The sequence below is a fragment of the Gorilla gorilla genome, chromosome 6, assembly GCF_029281585.2.
Source record: "Gorilla gorilla gorilla isolate KB3781 chromosome 6, NHGRI_mGorGor1-v2.1_pri, whole genome shotgun sequence".
Lineage (NCBI taxonomy): Eukaryota > Metazoa > Chordata > Mammalia > Primates > Hominidae > Gorilla > Gorilla gorilla.
In genome coordinates, this window is record NC_073230.2 from 33854471 (window position 1) to 33872360 (window position 17890).

The 17890-nt window shown below is 40.1% G+C and overlaps 1 protein-coding gene across 3 annotated transcripts in view; it reads left to right on the forward strand.

The window, feature by feature from the left end:
• Positions 1 to 17890, forward strand: part of LOC101142762 (autism susceptibility gene 2 protein-like) — a 102967-nt gene that overhangs the window by 27964 nt on the left and 57113 nt on the right. Inside the window, exons 1-3 of one of the 3 annotated variants that reach the window (XR_008667187.2) lie at positions 5466 to 5574; positions 5893 to 6015; positions 6246 to 6702. The exons of 1 other annotated variant lie outside the window; for it this stretch is intronic. The gene's annotated coding sequence lies outside the window, so the exon portion shown is untranslated. Of the gene's footprint in view, positions 1 to 5465; positions 5575 to 5892; positions 6016 to 6245; positions 6703 to 17890 lie in introns of those variants that run through there. One more of the 3 variants, XR_008667188.2, reaches the window with a different exon arrangement.

Genomic DNA, 17890 nt, shown 5'->3' on the forward strand with positions numbered 1-17890 from the left:
GTGGCGGCGCGCGCCTGCAATCGCAGGCACTCGGCAGGCTGAGGCAGGAGAATCAGGCAGGGAGGTTGCAGTGAGCTGAGATGGCAGCAGTACCGGGCATCAGAGGGAGACCGTGGAAAGAGAGGGAGAGGGAGACCGTGGGGAGAGGGAGAGGGAGAGGGAGCAGCATTTTTTCTTTAGGCAGGGATGTCCTATACGTTGCAAGGTGTTAAAACTTCTGGGCCTAGTTGTGAAATATTGATGACATTCCTTAATCATTCTGACAACAAATTTCCTTCTCCATCCCCAAATTTCCAAAAGTCCTCTGGAGAGCAGTTCTGAATCTGGTTCAACCACTCATAAGCTGTAGAGAGATTTTATTACTTCTTTTGTATCATCAAGAATGAGTGTTGAATCCTACTGAATGTTCTTATTCCACCCATTGAGAGGGTCATATGTATTTCTGTTACCGGAAAGGGGTCCTATTTCAGACCCCAAGAGAAGGTTCTCGGATCTCACACAAGAAAGAATTCAGGGCGAGTCCATAGAGTAAAGGGAAAGCAAGTTTATTAAGAAAGTAAAGGAATAAAGAATGGCTATTCCATAGACAGAGCCATGCCACATTTTCTTAATCCAGTCTATCATTGATGGACATTTGGTTTCAAGTCTTTGCTATTGTGAATAGTGCTGCAATAAACATACATATACATGTCTCTTTATAGCAACATGATTTATAATCCTTTGGGTATATACCCAGTAATGGGATGGCTGGGTCAAACAGTATTTCTAGTTCTAGATCCCTGAGGAATCACCACACTGTCTTCCACAATAGTTGAACTAGTTTACAGTCCCACCAACAGTGTAAAAGTGTTCCTATTTCTCCACATCCTCTCCAGCACCTGTTGTTTCCTGATTTTTTAATGATCGCCATTCTAACTGGTGTGAGATGGTATCTCATTGTGGTTTTGATTTGCATTTCTCTGATTGTCAGTGATGATGAGCATTTTTTCATGTGTCTCTTGGCTGCATAAATGTCTTCTTTTGAGAAGTGTCTGTTTATATCCTTTGCCTACTTTTTGATGGGGTTGTTTGATTTTTTTCTTGTAAATTTGTTAAAGTTCTTTGTAGATTCTGGATATTAGCCCTTTGTCAGATGGGTAGATTGTAAAAATTTTCTCCCATTCTGTAGGTTGCCTGGATGAACTCTCTCTTTTTCTATACTCCCAAGCATAGGTAGTCTCAACTACTATTGGACTTACAGTTATTCTTTTATTTTGTTTTTCTAACTCCATGCATAATGCAACAACATAAATTACCTTAAGGAATTTATTAGATTGTAATGTCTTTCTGGTTAGGGCCCAGGTCCAACATTGCTTCTGTATACTGCCTGGCCAGGAATAAGATTTTAAACACACACAGTAAGTAGGTACTCAAGAAATTCATAATCAGTTTCAAAATTTAAATCACAAAATAAATCATTTGCTACTTCCCAAATTAAATAACAAATAAACTAGGAAGGAAATAATCAGAAAAAAGCAGAAGATATAATCTCTATGTGCATATAAACTGTTCTTAAATATATAGTAGCTTTAAAATATGTGCAACTATTATGTATTCATATTTTTTTTAAAGCTAACCAAAGAAATAGTAGCTTTATATTTGAAAGAATATTGGGACTTTGAAGAGGAAAAGTACATTATTCACAAAGAAAAAGTAATCCTGGATTTATTTTTGTCAGATGATGAATCAATGCTAACTATTCTCAACTCTTATCTAAGCATAATAATAGTTTCTATTTTCCCAGTGTTTTGTAGCTTAGTGAGGGCAGACATCACTATCTCCCTCCATTTTATAGAAAGATAAGGAGTTGCTGTTCAGAGCATGCATATGCTTTGCCCAGTGTCCCCAGCTGCTAAATGACAGAACCAGGCCTAAGTTGTCTTCTGGCTTCAAATCCACGGTTCTTTCCACCACATGCTCCAACTCTCTGCTCATTGAGGATGAATCCTTTGTTTCACTTTCGTGGGGTAATTGTGTGGCTTTTGTAAAAGATCCATCACTCTGAAGATGAATTGAACCATCAGGTAAACATTTAAGGAAAGCAGAGGAGCTAAGTTGGAATGTAAGTAGATGCCTGGCATTATAACTGATGGCGTAATTACTTCCCATAACGTGGAGCACCAATCACAGAGTGGGTTTAGTAGACAGAGGCTCTTAAGTATTTACAAGTATGGATAAAGTGACTGCCCTTCATCAGTTCAAGCAGGCGCTGGAGTCCACCTTCCACTGTTAACTGGGACAGTATCAGTGTGAGTATTTCTGGCCCCACCTGGCATTCAGATCCTCTGCCACCCCTATGACCTGCCTTTGTAGCCTTTTCCCCTACCACTTCCCTTTCCTCAGTTTGTCATCCAGCTAAACGGGGGTACCCAGTTTTTGTTCTCCAAACGTAGCCCCCTTTTTCTTGTCTCTCTGACTTGGCACACCTCCAGTGACATTCCTTTCCAGGGTCCAGCTCAAATGCCACCCCTGCTGTGAGGCTGTCCTGTTTTCCCAGCTGGACCTGGCTCCCTTGCCTCTAAATCCACAAGCACTTTCTCTCTCTGTACTTCTCTGATGGCCCTCACCGTGCACTGCCTTTATGGTAATAATCATGCTTTTTTTCTTTTCCTTTGAGACTGCAAAACCTTAAAAGAAAGTTTATCAGACCCTAGCGTAGTGCTGGCACATGGCAATCCTCAGTGTCAGCACTGGCTGGGAAAGTGACTGATGAACGCAGGAAGGAGAATCTCACCTACCTGGCTAGCGGGGGTGATTTCAGACGGATCTTTTTGTCCGCCACAGCATCACCCTTACTGCCCTACGTATAGCAGTGCTCAGTGTGGCTCTGTTGAAAAGAAAAAAAAGCTTGTGTGGATGAACAAAGGAATAAAGAGTGAATGAACAAAGAATGATTGAACAAATGTCTGGGATACTGAGGTGGAAAATCAAGGTAAACACAAGTCATGCCAGATACCACAGTCTCTTTAAAAACAGACTCTGGGCTGGGCGTGGTGGCTCACGCCTGTAATCCTAGCACCTTGGGAGGCAGAGGCAGGCGGATCACCTGAGGTCAGGAGTTCGAGACCAGCCTCGCCAACATGGTGAAACCCCGTCTCTACTAAAAATATAAACATTAGCTGGGCGTGGTGGCACATGCTTGTAATCCCTGCTACTCAGGAAGCTGAGGCAGGAGAATCATTTGAACCCAGGAGGCAGAGATTGCAGTGAGCCAAATCACATCGCTGCACTCCAGCCTGGTGACAGTGAGACTCCATCTCAAAAATAAATAAATAAATTAATTAATTAAATTAAATAAAATAAAAAAGGACTCTGGATAAATAGCATTTGAAACCAATGAGAACATTCTGGATGTCTGATGAGAGCTTTTGAAATTTCTGCTCTTATTCAAATATAAGAATAAGAAACGTGAATGCCTCTTTTCCCCTAGTGATGGTGATACTAAATGAGATATACTAATATTCTATACTCCATACTATTTTTAAAGTAAAAATACTGATTTTTTCAGTATCTTAAATATTTAAGATACTGATATTTAAGGTATCTAAACATCTAAAATACTAGATATCTAAATATCTAAAATATTTAAGATACTGATAACTTAAATATCAGTAACTTTAATATTTAAGTATGGCATTAACAAATATGAGGTCCAGAATTGTTTATATCTTTTTTTTTTTGAGATGCAGTCTTGCTCTGTCATTTTTTGAGATGCAAGTCTTGCAGTCTTGCTCTGTGCAGTGGTGCAATCTCAGCTCACTGCAATCTCCACCTCCTGGGTTCAAGTGATTCTTATGTCTCAGCCTCCCCAGTAGCTGGGATTACAGGAGCCCACCACTACACCCAGGTATTTTTTTTTTTGTATTTTTAGTAGAGATGGGGTTTCACCATATTGGCCAGGTTGGTCTCAAGCTCCTGACCTCAGGTGATCCACCCACCTCGGCCTCCCAAAGTGCTGGGATTACAGGTGTGAGCCACCATGCCTGGTCCAGGAATTGCTTATATCTTGAAATATATCCAGTGAGTTATACACGGCATTAAGAGTTCACCTGGGCTCACACCCTCCCTGCTGAAAGCCCTTCCAGTACATCCAGTGGTTTTCTTCCCACTTCCGGGGTTAATTGTGAGGCTGGCATTTTCTGTCTGGGTCATTTGTACCCCTAGATTCAGCCCCAGTTTCTGGCCCCTGATGGAGTCACCTTAGAATCAGAGGTGAAGGTGGGGAACAGAAAACCTCAGGCCTGGCCCTGATCCTCTTGCTGGTGGAACAGTCATAGGAACCATATCTTGGCTTTTCATAAAATGTTGATATTTTGGAATTTATTCCACATAATCTATTTTGCAATATTTTAATACAATTTTAAAATATTTTCTTTGCAATTACTACTCTCTGTTTAGAATATTAAAAAATTTCACCCAGAATATGGTCTTTTTTCTCTCTCCAAAAACTTCCTCATGTTAGCAATTAAATAGAAGGGGAAAATTATCCAAACTCAGAGATATATTTACTAAACACTTGAAAATATCCTGCTGTTATATCTTAAGGCTTATTAAGGGGTAGAAGCAGGATTTTTTAAACCCTGGGTGTTGCACCTATTTCCCATGTGTATTTACTTATTTTTACAGTCAAATAAATTCCACTTCCAAATGTGGAAGTGACTTAGGGTTGGATTCCTTTAATGCCCTTCTGATATGGTTAGGTATTGTGCCTCACCCAAATCTCATCTTGAATTGTAATCCCCATAATCCCCACATGTCAAGGGAGAGACCAGGTGGAAGTAATTGGATCATGAGGGCATCCTCCATGCTGTTCTTGTGATAGTGAGTGAGTTCCCAAGAGATCTGATGGTTTTATAAGGGGCTCTTCCCACTTTACTGGGCACTTCTCCTTCCTGCTGCCTTGTGAAGAAGAGACCTTGCTTCCCCCTTCACCTTCCACCATGATTGTAAGTTTCCTGAGGCCTCCCCTGCCATGCTGAGTAAATTAAACCTCTTTCCTTTATAAATTACCCAGTCTGGGGCAGTTCTTTATAGCAGTATGAAAATGGACTAATACACCTTGTCTTCAGAAAGACTTTCCCTGGATGCTCAGCACACCTGCTAAATTTCTCCAGTGTGTTGACAGTAGAGCAGCCTTGTCCAATAGAGCTTTCTAAGGTGATGGAATGTTCTACGTCTGCACCATTCAATACGGCAACTACTAGCCACGTGTGGCTATTGAGCACTTGAAATGTGGCCAGTGTGACTGAGGAACTGAATTTTTTTTTTAGCTTTAATTAAGTGTAAATAGCCACACATAGCTAGTGGCCAGCATACTGGACAGGTCGAATTTAGAACCTCTTCTTTCTGCCACTGTTGACTATGACAAAAGAACGAGTCATAGAGAGGAATGGACTTCTCCCATTCTACTGGGGCAGCCTGGAGAACACTTGGGCTTCGAAGGCCACTTCCCTCTGCTCCCCAGGGCCTTCCCCACTGGCTTCAGAGGAGTGACTGAGGGCAAGAAGGAAGAGCCAAGATTCTGTCTACATGTGTGTGAGTTCAGTCTCTTTATTTCCAGCATCTTATTTAAAGGCCACATGCCAAGTATCAATAACAAGCTGGGATCATAACAGTCCTATCCATGCTGTTTTCTAAATTATTGTTTATAGCTTCTTTAATTCTCCATGAAGATGATGAGTCTGTGGAGAATCTTTTTGCAAAGAACAAAAAGCAGAGATCTCTGCGTAAATTACCACTACCCAAATGAGATGCCTTTTACCACACAGCGTATTCTGCTCACATGTGTTGTTTTGTTGGGGGAGCCTCTTCTTCCCTGCTTTTTTGGTGAGTTGCCACCATTTTGTTCTACAGGATCGAGAATGTTAATTCTCATATTGTACATTGTGCCATCTCTCCCTGAACTTTATTGATGTTTTGAAGCAAAACAACCATTTACTCCTCTCCTAAAGGTTCCAGTTAATAAGGTGCGCACAGGTGAGCAAGGTGTTTATATGAAGAAATAAACCCATTAAATAAAAATTATATGAAGAGATGAGCTAGGAGAAAAGGCATACTTGTGTGTTTGTGTGTATGTGCCTGCGTGTGTCTTAGAGCTGCCTGTCAAAGCTTTCCTCTCATACACAAAGATAGAAATATGGAAATCAGAATGAAAAATAAGGGGAATTGGGTTTAGAGCAGCCTCTTAAAATTTGTGCTGTTTCCAGGCCCCTTAGCAGAGCGCCAGCCATTTCCAGGGAGGCACAGTGGTAGCATTTCAGTGCCGTTCTGCTCAGGAAAGACGACCAAACAGCCCTCCTGCCCTCACCTTCGCACACCACACATCTCAGCTTCAACTCGCCATCACGGTGGTCCCAGGCACAGTCGCTGCAACATCAGAAGGGCGGCATTTCAGCAAGCATTTGTTTTTGGGGTAGGGGTAGTGGTAATTACCAGCACATGATTATTTTATTTTGTCTGAATTATTTACAATGGAAGGAAGCAGTTTGGAGGGAAGGGGATATTGGTGAATGAGTTCAATCCCACTTGCATTGATTCTACCCAGAGGAAGAAGAGCAAGCCTATTAAGAAGAAAAATCACTTCCTTTTCTTCCTCTTTCCTCTCCACCCCTAAGTCTTAGAAATAAATAAATAATGCAAAGAAAAGCCCTGGGTGGCTGCATGGGAGGGGCCAGTGGCTGGGTGTCTGTGGCCTTCACTGAGGACTCACTTCCATTATTACATCGGGTCCTGGGCTGGAGCGTTCAGTGGTTCAATTCTTGCTCCCCAGCACTCATCTTGCACGTTGGTGCATAATGAACACCACGTATGGATTGAAATCCCATTTACAGGATGTTCAGTTATGGAACCTGTAATCAGGAGAGGTGGGTTTTAATCCCAGAGGTGTCGTTCCCTTATTGTTTTTTAAATTTAAGATTTATAGCTCTCCAACTTCCAAAAGAACTTGCTGATGTTTTATAGCAGCAAAGGTGGTGAATGAGAGAAAACAGAAGAGAAGCCATCTGAAGAAAGCAGGACATGTTGATGCTTCCAGGCACCAGAGTGTCCATAACAGTTGGATAATAGGCTCATGGTTGTGCTTCCATTTCTTTTTTGTCAAATAGGGAAAGCAAACCCACCTCCTGCTGTGTGAGGTAACAGGTAGAGTAATGTTTGTGAGAAGAGGCATCCATATCATTTTGGCATGATATTGCATTCCTAGATTTAGAAAAAAAAATGTCAATAGAGGCAGAACATCTCATGACCTAATCCCACTGCATATCCCTGAAGAGAAATACTCACAGAATAGTGCCCTGGCACACTGAAGATGAGAAACTGGGGCTGCAAGTGCCACCTGAGAGAAATGCGGGTGCTTTTATTCATTTTTTTCTTCAATGAATAACTTTTGAATAAAATGTTAACATACTTACCAACTCATAATATCTGTGAATTTTAAGACTTTGCAATAAAATGGATGTCTATGTATCTACCCACCTAAATTAAGAAATATGTAATTACTTGCCAGGTGTGGTGGCTCACGCCTGTAATTCCAGTGCTTTGGGAGGCCAAGGAGGGTGAAACTAGCCTGACCAACATGGTGAAACCCCGTCTCTACTAAAAATACAAAAAGTAACTGACTGTGGTGGTGTGCACCTGTAATCCCAGCTACTCAGGAGGCTGAGGCAGGAGAATTGCTTGAACCCCGAACGCAGAGGTTGCAGTGAGCCGAGTTCGTGCCGTTGCATGCCAACCTAGGTGACAGAGTGAGACTTTGTCTAAAAAAAAGAAATATATAATTCCTATCATTGAAACTCCAGTAATACCCCTCTTAGTCCCAAGGTAACCACTATCATGGTTTTGTGCATATTGTCCTTCCGCTTTTTAAAAACAAATTTTGCGTGTATTTGAACCATATGCAATTAGAATTATACTGATATATTCTATGAATTGGTTTTCTTCACCTAATATTATGTTTGTGAGATTTGTTCAAGTTGATACTTATAACCTATTTTATTCATTATCACTACGGTTTGCTATTTTGTTGTATGATTACTCTAAGACTTATCCATTCTCTTACTGATCATCATCTAGATGTCTCCATTTTTTAAACTACAAACCACATTGCCATGAATATTCTAATATAAATGTCTTTTGGTACACAGATCTAGGAGTTTCTCCATTGTATTTGCCTGAGAGTAGCATTGCTAGCTCATAAGAAAGGAGTGTCTTCAACTTTATTAGATCTTGCCAAGATCTTAGTCCAATCTGTACTCCCAACAGCAATGTTCATAAAGGAACTCAAGAATTTTTTATCAACTATGAGCTGATTCAACTCCTCGCAACTAAGAGGAAAAGTTAATAGGAAAGAGAGACTGCATGGCTAACAGAAATCCACAGACAATGATGATGGTGGTGATGATTACCATAATCACAATGACATAATGATGATTACCATAATAACAATGGCCAGGACAAGAACAACAAACCCATAGTGCTTAATATGTGCCAGGCACTGTTCTGAACAGTTCACACATCTGGCACTGTGCCTGGCACATAGTAAAGACTCATTCAATCTTTACAATTACTCTAAGAGATTTGTACTGTAATCTCCACTTAGCAGGTAAAGAAACTGAAACACAGAGAGGTTAAGAAACTTGCTTAAGTTATGGCTGATAAATGTTGAAGCTGGAATTTGAGTGGTTGCTCTGAACTACATGCTTCGTTAAAAATTTTAATTTAGTTTTTCGTGGCATTACCATTCATGGACTTTATTTTTTAATTTTATTTTCTTTTTAATTGACAAATGGTAATTGAATACATTTGTGGCATACAATGTGGTATTTTGATTCACCTATACGTTGTCCTTGCTTCATTTTAGCCAATCACTTATGAGTTCATGCTAAATGAACCAGTAATAAGAGCAGCTACATGACTGATGGATGACTGGTCACTCTGCCATTTGAAGTGGGGGACTTACTTTTCTAATCATACTCCTTATTACACACTCTATTTTACAGCTCTCTTCACTGAGAGTTTTGATTGTATTTAGATTTCATCACAATTTGATTCTTAAGAAGCAAGGGAAAAGCATTCTTTCTTGGATAGCATGGAATTTGGATGACCACTTTGGCTAATGTAAACAAAAATGTGAGGTGTTCTTAAACCAAAGCTTCTCAAATCCTAACTTAACATAATCTACCTGAAATCAATGTTATGGTTACTGGCACTTGACAAGACTGGAAGAGAAATAACTGTTCGTAACAGCTCATCTTCACATAGCTAATGATAGGTACCATTGTTTTTTGGGCAAAGTGATGGGGGAGGATATTAACTATTTCAAAGGTTGTTCAAAATGACTAAAATATAACATAATAATATTGTCATAGGCATATAGGCATAGCTATTTTTGTCATGGAAAACATCAGCAGAAATGAAGAACCATACGTATATTTATACCTTAGGATCAATAAAACTATATTTTTTGGTCCATATTTTTCAGATTAGTCATTTACGTGGTATCTCTAATTCACAATTTTCCTCTTCCCTTTTTGTCTGTGTAGACATACATTTGAACAGGGTAGAAAAGTGGTGTTACTAAAACTTAATACTTGGAATCTTTCTTTATGATCTGTCTTTAAAAGTAAACACATTATTATGATTAATAGCAATGTTCTCAGGATAATAATTTGTTTGTTTGTTTAAAACAGAAATATTTACATGAAAACTCAATACAAAGGCCAAATCATTAAGCTCTTCCTAAGCCAGAGTAGGCATATTTCATGCTGAAATATGCCATTTTAATGTTGAAAGAAAAAAAAGAAAGTCTTTAAAGATTTGGCCTGAAGAATAAATTCCAAAATGGGAAACAACACTTGCCCTGTAATGAGATGTAAATCGTAACTCTGACATTTGTCTTCTCCTGGTGAATTCAATTCCTCACAGAAGTACAGAGTGGGAAAGAAAATATTGGAAGTGGGAGTAATAAAGTCAATACAGCAGGCTTCACATGTATAAATGACACTTTCTTCACAACATGAGAGTAACAAGCAGACTTGCCTAAGACATATTCCCCTTTTCTAAGAATATTCCTGACTTTAAGGATTTCATCAATGTATTTACTATCTCACATCTCACTAGTGGGAGGATTACTGGGCTGTGGGACAGCCCCCTTTAAAAAGGCAACTGTTTTAGAAACTGTAAAGAAGCATTGGGCCATTTACATGTAAGCGTAAGTTGATTTAATCAGATGGTTTTCCTTTTGGCAGCCAACTGGGAGGGTCTACATTGAGGGATCCAGAGTTCTGAATTTAGGGGCTGAAACAATGGAGGGGAGGGAAGTGAGGGATGAGTGACACAGAGGTGAGGGGTTAGAGCAACCATGAAGATGCTGAGCTCATGGAGAGAGATATGAGCATTGTTGAAAGAGGGTGAAGAAAGAGAGCTGGGAAGACAAATTTGGCTTACTTAAAAATGTGCCAGCATCACCTGATGCTAGGCTGTTATTGTTATTTCTCTTAACATTAAGTTGGTTTTGGAGAGCTAATATGGTATTCAACTATGACTTGAAATTTGTTTTTATGGAAAAATGCATTCAGAATATAGTAGATTGAATAATTGGCTCCAATTCTTTACCCCTTTGCTTTAGCCTCAATTGAGCAAAGTATATTTTCCTAACCCTTGTCTTTGGCCCATCTATGAAACTTGTTTTGGCCAACCACATGTGGGCAAAAGTGTGCCAGTCCTGATCTCAGGCCTTAAGAGGCTTTGTCTTTCTCTGCTTGCCCTCTTGTCCTCCTTTGTGTTTCTGCCATCTCCATGAGCTAAGCTTTCCATAGGTAGCTGTTACCCCTTTAGCTGACCTGCAACTTGAAGCAGAGCTGTGAAGTCCAGCACCAGCTTAAATAAGCTGATCTCCAGCCTATGTGCAGATATGTGAGAACAAATGATAGTTGTTTTAAGTCACTCTGTTTTTTGAGATCGTTTGTTACACAACATCTTTTTGGTCTTAACTAACTGATACACAGAGTTCTAAAGAACCATCTTACAAGTGAACTCTTGGAATATAACCTGTTGGTAAGTTGAGATTTTCTTGCATTTCAACAAGATCCCTACTCTCTTTTTAATGAGAATTTTTGTGTATTTTTTATTTGGTTTCAGCCCACAGTTAAGATAAGAGCATAATTTGTTACATGATCAGATAAAGCTTAACAGAGAGTATGGCTTGTACCTATAGATAAGCACTCATAGCTATTGCATATAGCAATGGTTTTCAGCTGACTCTGTGAAGTTCTAGGACCTGCAGTGGGTTCTTATAAAGGCCACCTTGGGGTGGGAGTTCCCGCCTCTTCTCCTTCACATAGCTTCAGCCGTAGCAGAGCTATTTTTATTTGTGTTGTATACTAGGCTTCCTTGTAAGATTTTGTCTAATTGAAAGGTGGAAATAAGTTGAAAACCTATAGTGAACCCCTCACTTTTCCTAGGACCCATGGTCTTCCACACATGGGCATGCTATCCTTTTTGCCTAGCTAGCTAGCTAGCTCTCTCTTTCCACTTCTCTGCAAAGCTCCTATCCATTCTTCCATATTTCTTCCTTCAACAGATGGGACCAAATTACCATCCCTTTAAGTGTGGGCTGTACTTAGTAACTTTTAATGAGTTGAATGTACAGGAAGTGATGGTGTCTGATGTCCAAGATTTGGAGGACATTAGGCTATAAAAGGGATTGTGGCATCTCTCTCTCTCTCTCTGTCTCTCTCTTATTCATTAAGCATTATGGGTTTCCTCATTCTGGGGAAAGCCAGTTGACATTTCATGAGAATACTCAAGCAGCTCCATGGAAAAGGCTACATGAGAGGAACTGAGCCCTCCTGCTAACAGCCATGTGAGTGATTTTGATTTCAACCTCATGAGAAACCTTGAGCCAGCTCTTGAATTCTTGACCGACAGAAACTGTGAAGGAAAAAAAAGTTTGTTGTTTTAAGTTGCTATGTTTTGTAGTAATTTCATATGCAGCAATATATAACCAATATGATACCCACTAAAGAGATTCTTTTCTATGATAGTCTTCTGAAATGCCTGTTAATAATTTTCTTCTTTTTTATTGCCCTTAATATGTACCTTGTTTGCAGGATTTATTCCACTGCATTACCTATTTACATATCTTTTTCCTCCATTAGACTATGAGATATTTGTATTCTCAGATGTCTGGCACAGTCCTTGGCATCTTACATATTGGATAAAGAATGAAAAAAATAGCTACTGCACAAGTTGTAAAAATCACTCAGAGAAGAATAAGACAGACAAAGTATAAAAAATAGCCATCTCTATCTTTGCCAAAGTAATTCTCAATTTTGACCAGAGATTATAAATGACTCAGATAGAGTCAATGCTGTATTTTTCCACCACATGTTGACATATAAACCAGTTCTTTGCACTCTTGTTTTAGCAAATGATAAGCATTCCTGCTCAGATGGTGTGTCTAGAATAACAGAGTCTATAACTGAGTAGGAGGGGTGTTTTGACTAGGTTTACAGGTGAACAAGGTGGAAATCTATCACTATCCAAAACAAGCTTTGGATTTATGGTTTTGACCAAGTGTAAACAGAAGGTATATAATTTATCAAGCTTTAGAGAGCTTTTGGTGGTTTCAGAGGCCAGAGCTATACAGTCAAATCAAAATGGTGGAAGTAGCATCTGATTAATTCCATGTGGGCCCAGCTATTTGGAATGAGAGCCTTCTGGATATGCCAGGCTACACAGGTCTGAACAATTAGGTATTTAAAATTGAGTTTTAATGATGATGATGATGATTTGTGTTTTTATTTTGATGATCATCTAAATAATTAGTAGAGGAATATTATGGGTCATCTGGAGGTCAGACAAAAAACTTAGAACTGCCATGTGATTTCGGGTCTCGACTTTATGACTCTGCATGGCTCACATGCCCCTTAAGTGACAGAGTTTAACTTGTAATGCACTATCTCTCAGATTGGGGTGTGTGCGCTTGTAATTTTAAGGATCTACAAGTTCTTACATTTGGGAAACAGTGATAGAAACAAGAAATTCTTCCTCAGAGGATGGATTAGTGATATTTCATCTGGGGAGCCAAGCAAGGGAAGGCTTTCTGAGGGAGCTGGCATCTTAGATGGCCCTCAAGGACAGACCCTGTGTGCCTTCTCTTATCAAGTGTCCACTTAAAGGAACTGCTTGATAAAAATCCCACGCTTCCAGAGGCCATTCATTACTCCCTGGTTATTCTTTGAGAGCCTCTGTGTGTTAGTTCTGTTTAATTACAGTGTGGTGCAGACTGAAGAAGGAATGCAAACATTGTGTGGAGGGAGGCATGAGAAAAGAAAGTGTGGGGCTTCAAGAGGGAACAGGAAATAGTTCAGTTTAACTACAGGTCAGGAGATGCACGGTGTAGTGGGGCATGGGATGCAAGGCTGGCGATGGCCTATTGTGAAGGACAAGGCATTTTTTTTTCTCTGTGTTTTATCCCCTGTAATTAGGAAGGGAGTGTTTCTGCGTTTGTTTGTTTTTTTTTTTGCTGGGGTTGTCATTTTATACTGATGGAGATGATTCTGACAAGGCTGCAGATATGTCTGCAAGTCACGACATGCTGACAAGTCATGATAATATTGTTGAATAACTATCTTAGCATCATTTTGTTGAAGAGCTCTTGCTTACCTGTAAAGTTTCTGGGCACATGGGAAGTTTTTAATTCATGTATCATCTTTTATTTTTGTAGAAGACATATTTTTAATGTGTGCCTTGCCTTTGCTGAAGGCTGTAGCTGGGAAGTCACATGTAAACTGCATGACCCTGGTCAGAGGCCCTTACCCACTCTTATCCCCACCCTGGAAGATTAAATCCAACTGGCACCGGACCTTGGGAGAGCCAACCCATTGTCTGGGCTGAGCTAATCAGACTCACTCTTGTGGGAATTTGGACACTGAGAAACTGAGAAAGATGAAGATGGCTTTAGAACTGAAAGGTCATGCCAAATTAACCCACGTTGAATGCAGAGAAAGCTAGTCGAAAGACAGAGGTGAAGAGAGAAGAAGAAAAGCATGGCAGAGGTGAAATACACGTAGAGAGAATTGCCCTGGTTTCTCATTTTCCAATTCCAATTTTAGTTCCAATTTGGTCTGCATATAATTTGTTTCCTGTCTGTTTCTAATCCTCTGCAGGATTTCCTGCTGTATTTTTACAGTAAAATCTTCCACACTTAAGCTTATTTGAGTGGCTTACTTTTTCTTGCATCCACACATGACCTTTCTAAAGTAATGCTGAGTTTGCAAATGAAGCCATTGGTTCTCAAGAGACTGTTGGGCTGAAGGGAGTAATGTCAGCTCATTAGTTTGGGTGCTAAACCAACTTCCACTCATGAAGCAAGAGGGAGGCATGGATAGCTTCAACTTATTAATGGGAACTCTGGGAAACAAGGTAGCAAGTACAACTTGACCAATGTTGGAAGAGATTCTGCCTCTCAATATGACCAATGATGGGCTATAGACCTCAGCAGTCACTGTGGTCTACGCTGACCACAGCTGAGAATGTTTTGGCAAAGAGCTGAGGTGAGTAAACACAGTGACTACGTATTCTTCTACTCACAAAGAAGAATAAAAAATTAAGAGTTACGTATATATATTATTGAGTTATTATTAAGAGTTACACATATATAAAAAATGCCCATATTCTATATTATAAATTTTTTAATATAAATGTAACTCTTAATTTTTTATTCCTTTTTGTGAGTAACAAAATCCCACAGTTGAAGAAAAGTCATTGCCATTCTTTCAGGCATCTGATGAAATCTAAAGCTCTCTTTGTACTAACTGCAAGATTTAATCAGGAGTGGATAATATGAATGTATCTACCATAATGAATTTCAAGTTTTACTACCTTCAGACATTGTCAGTAACTGAATTTCTAGGGTATGTAACTTGTAATTGAAAATCTATGTTTTAGTTCTACCTGTCATTTTTTAAATTCTATTCAAAGAATGTCTGTTATAAAAATATCTTTTCTATCAAAAGTTATGCTTTAGAGGAAAGGTGTATCATTAGAAATTAGCAATTTCAACATGTTGGTGATTTGGAATTTTCTGGAATAATTTGCTGTTTTTCAGAGTTGTTGAAATTATACAAAGGACCTTCATTCTGATAAGTAATGAATTTAGTAAGGATGAGGTGGCAATGAGAAATATTATTTTAAAGTCAACTTCCTTTGAAATCCTAAGAATCTTCTTTAGACAGACATGCAGCTGGAAATAGCAGGGACTAAACCAACAGGGGATGGAGACCCTGGGGATTTTCTTTGCATTTTTTCTGGGAAGAAGTTCTGCTCTTCTGACATTCATCTACTCATCTCTGGGAATTCTATTCAAGTACAGAGGCTAATGGCTGCATAATGAAGTTTTGCTTATCCTCTCTCTTGCTAGATTTCTTTGAGCATGAATTTTACAAGGAATAACCAAACTGAACCAGAAAAAGGCATTGATATTATGGGATTGCATCAATAGCATTGGCTGCTTCATTTCCATTCACTTATCAGACATATTTACTTCTCAGATATTTCCTTAACCGGAATTGACTGTACTATAATTGCCTATTTCTTTGGTCCATTGGCTGTTAACCTTGAAGTGACTGGGGTAGGGCTGGCGAGGCCTTCCCTGTCAGGCCTGACCTCTCACTATGCTGGAGAGAGCGCTGCCATGACAACGGCGACAGATGTCAGCTAGGCAATGTGCACCCTAGAAAGACTCCTGTATTGAGAAAATCGATCTTGTAATGGTGCCACGGAGCACATTCGCTGAACTGCCAAGTGTTCTAGGCTTAATCATTTATTTCATCTAGCAGAGAGAAGAAAACATAAAAGAAATGAAATGGATTTGACCTCTGTCTTTTGAGTGACTTCAGTACTACACTGAATTCCAGCAAGTGCCTCTTATGAATTTTAAAAAATTACATTAGGAATAACATTTTGAAGTGAAATGACTCTTGTAATGCCAACCCTCCAGAAGCATGTTATTTCAAATGTCAGATACCTAATAGTCATTTGCTGTTTTCTGTGTACGTCTAGGGGTTAGCTCCATCTTGAGTATGTTTCAGGCAAATTATTATGAAGAAAGCAGGAATGAAGCAGACCAGAGCCTGCTGCTTTGGTTTTCTCCCTTCTTCTTAGCATAAAGCAACTTCTTTTGTGCTGATCATCACAGGGATTAGCAAGTAGCATAAGCAACGTTTCATATTGACAGCTTTTGAATCCCTCTCAATTTTAGAGTCTTCCAATAGAAAGCTTGTTCTTGTCTCTGTCTCCAGAGTGAAGTTTGTCTCCCTGACAGTTAATCCTGAGACAGCCTTCCATTGCCTTGATAGGCTTGTCATTCATGCCTTGACACCTCTCATTCATCTGAGTCTGGCCTGCTGGATATGCAAATGATAGGAGGACTGAAAATCATAATCCTTCAGCCGTGATGGCTAGTATGTCAACGTCACTATTCTTGGAACAAGCCATTTTGTGAGTAGCTGGGGAGTGGTGGGAGACTCTAAGCGAGGGGAGGCAGCATGCACTTCTGACCTTTTCATGGCCCAGGTCAGAATTAGATTTTTAAAAAAGCAAATGCCCAAACCGAGAGAAACCCTTAAAGCCTAAAGATTGTAGACAAATCTCTCTGATAAGCTTGCCTGTATAAATAAATATCATTTAGAGTGATTATAGTGAAAAGGATCTCTTAAGATTTTCAATGTGATATGTCTGTCTCTTGAGCTGTGGGATATTTTATTGCATTTTTGCCCTCAAGTGGAGCTGACAGGAGCCAAGCTTGTAATTTAAATCAATAAGAACCCTTTACCATGGCCATAAAATACTTGGCTAAACCTTTGAAGTGGCCACAGTTGAATGCACAGTGAACACAGTATAAATGTTCCTTAAGATGTATTGTATGAGACCACTACTAAAACAGCATTCAAAGGAACCGGCCTTAAGCATCTTTTGTGACTGATGGGAGAAGGTCCCAAATGCTTTTGATCATTTACGTGCCGCTCCAAACAGCCCACTTAATTGGCATGTGACCCGGCTGCAGCCTTCTGTTGTCTCCTCAGACATTTCCACTGTCTCTTTGGTGGGGTTTCTGGAATCCGGGTCTCCTTCTAAACCAATAATCCACATCTGACATGCTGTTGTGTCAGTTGCTCCTGTTCATTTCCACTGTAGCAGGGGAAAATAGAACAAAGGCTGGTTGTTCAAACCCATCCTGGGAGCGCCGCACAGGCGGTTCAGCAGCACTGCTGGGAAGTGTTCTTTGTGTAACAGTGAAGGCTGAGGTTGCAGCTTACCTGTTAGTTTCTTTTGGAGTGGCTTGTTTTTGGAGTGGTGGCATTCAGAGAGCTGTCAGACTTGAAAAGGCGGTGTTTGCCTCCCCTCTGCTTCGCTCTGCTGTCTCCTGCGTCCTCATTGTGTGCCTGGCCCTTCCTCTGGCTCCTTCCTGCCGCCTTTGCCTTTTTTCTGTGAGGATGGGCGGGCCAGGATGGATGGATGTTTCCTGACTCTTGTCCTCTGTGTCTCTGTCTCTGTTTGTCCCTCACTCTTTGTCTCTCTCTTGCTCTCAGATTCCAAAATCTTTCCCAATTCTACAAAAACAGTAAATGGTGATCATCTGAATTTGGAATCTGGCTGTGGACAGTCTTGTGTGAGGGACCTCTGGGACGCGCCTGCTCCCCCGGGGGGGAGTGTGGCAGTTGTGATACCAAACGCACAGGCTCAAGCCTGGGCGCAGTCACTCCTTTCCAGATTCATGGGCCAAATACCTTTCCTGGCTGCTGCCTCACAGAAGCCCTGTCTTCCTGGTGAGACGTCAAAGATAGGGATC